Source organism: Dendronephthya gigantea, unplaced genomic scaffold (genome assembly GCF_004324835.1).
Source record: "Dendronephthya gigantea isolate DGI-Jeju-01 unplaced genomic scaffold, DenGig_1.0 001036F, whole genome shotgun sequence".
In the NCBI taxonomy this organism is placed as follows: Eukaryota; Metazoa; Cnidaria; class Anthozoa; order Malacalcyonacea; family Nephtheidae; genus Dendronephthya; species Dendronephthya gigantea.
The window spans coordinates 1,728-3,754 of NW_021164046.1; the positions used below are offsets into that span (position 1 = coordinate 1,728).

Here is a 2,027-nt window from a genome sequence, read left to right on the forward strand (position 1 = left end):
TATATTTTGTAAAATCTATTATATTACGAGTGTCTTTCCCTAAGTCTACCGACCACTGAATTCCCCACGCTATCGTCACCCTGTAGTAATAAGTAACGTTGCAAGTCCTCACCTCAACCACAAGGATTAAATTACGTAATTCGAAGTGCAAAATTGAGATTACCGGTTTCTGAGTTTACCGGTTTATAATGCTCAGTATTTAATAATCCGTATAAGACCAATTTATCATTATTATTACTTGACTTACGGATTCATTAAGTTTATCCTCGTCTTAACTCAAAAAAGTTTTCAAAGGACTTGCATCCAGAAGGGATTTACCAGGAACAGGCTAAAATTAAACAGATGTTGAGATTAATGCACGATGATGATTCGTGATCTTAAAATTGCTACCTTTTGAAACTCTTCACGAGTTAATAAGCCTTGACTGTTCCCTGTGAAAGAAAAATAGGTAAATATAGTCATATTATAATATATATTTCCTCCATATTGCAAGGTAATTTCGCTTGCCTTCAGTTTCTTCCTTGTGAAAACAGTGTCTTTGGAATCTGGTACGACATCAATCTGAAACGATTGTAAAATGAAAAGCTAGTCTAAATCAAAGATCTCTTTCTTTTCTGCTTCCCCTGCCAGTCATGTTAGTAGCAATATAAGGGATGGATAGTGAATGTTCTTGCACGAAATAAATTTCATGCAAAGCGAGTTTGAAGAGAAATTCTTACCATAAAAGCGCTTGGTCCATATCTCGGACTACGACTCAAATATCGAGTTCGTTGAACAAATGCCGAACCAAGATTCAACTTTTGACCGGAATCTTGTAATAAAATCGACGAGGGTGAAGATCTGCCGTGTTCTGTAAGCAGCATCTTTTGTTCTGCGCTGTCTAAAATGTTGGCAGATAATTTGTTCATTTCGTAAATGCGCGAACAATGGCCGATCTGTTTTAACATTACAAACCTGACTCCTTGAGTTCGGTTTTCTTCATTTCGAAACTTAATGCCAGATGATATATTATGATAGAAAAGTTTACCTGTTGTAAGCACACAAGAATAACATTCATCGCCTCGCTGTAAGGCAGTGAAACAATCCCGTTTGTCTTATCTTCTGCAGAACTAAAACAAAATGAGAATGTATTACGCAAACAAGAAAGGATTTTGGAAGCAGAATACCTGACATACGTGGCACTATCGTCATTAACCAACCTTTTCTTTCAGAACAAACAAAATACGAAGTGAATTAAACTTTTCTACTTTTGTCTTGCACAAGGCCTAGACGTTGTCAGCTCGCAGACTGAGGAAACATTGAAGAATCTTTAAGAAAACACAATGTGAGACATCATAGAAAAATCGCGAGAAATAAAATTGAATTTGCCTTACCGAAAGCCGTATTTCCGATGCCTATACGTCCGATAGCCATTGTCATAATGCGTTTTTATGTGGTACACTAATATATTGAATATTCGTTCGGCTCGTTCTTGAGGTTTACGAAACAATTTCATCTGCAAAAATAGAATGAAATTACTGAAAGAGAAGCAAGTGTGGCATTAAATTACACTTATTTTGTTCACGAAATAACTTCATCACAATGAACGAATATGTGTGGACAATCTCTGCATGTCCTTCATTACCTTGAACAAGCGTACTAATCCTAATACAGCCTCCTTGATGTCTTTCTACGCTGTTTCATCCTTAGGCTGCAGAAACAAAGACAAATTACAGTGATTAGATGTAATTTTATGTCTCTAGATGTTCCTACATATACCTTGCAGTCTCTATAATTACCTTACATGTTCTTTACATGACGGCTTAACGTATCGCTTGAGAGGATCAACTGGACAGTGGCAATCTGGAATTGATAAATGAAATATATCCTTTTACTTCACTGATGCGTTGCATTCACGACCCCCGTGTAAAACGATCCAATTTGCGGATATATAGTTAGGTTCAGGTCAGGAAGCTTCACTGATAAGAAAGAGTTTTCTATTGAAGTACAGTATCAGCTCATCACGAATGAAGAGGGAAATTGGAGTG

General features: G+C 36.7%; 1 long non-coding RNA gene across 1 annotated transcript; it reads right to left on the minus strand.

The window, feature by feature from the left end:
• Nucleotides 1-1,456: 1,456 nt before the first annotated feature.
• On the minus strand, nt 1,457-1,818 carry LOC114544903. Its single transcript, XR_003690661.1, has 3 exons — nt 1,779-1,818; nt 1,625-1,690; nt 1,457-1,495 (listed from the first exon to the last, which is right to left on the minus strand). It is a non-coding gene; the product is annotated as an uncharacterized LOC114544903 (long non-coding RNA).
• Nucleotides 1,819-2,027: the final 209 nt, after the last annotated feature.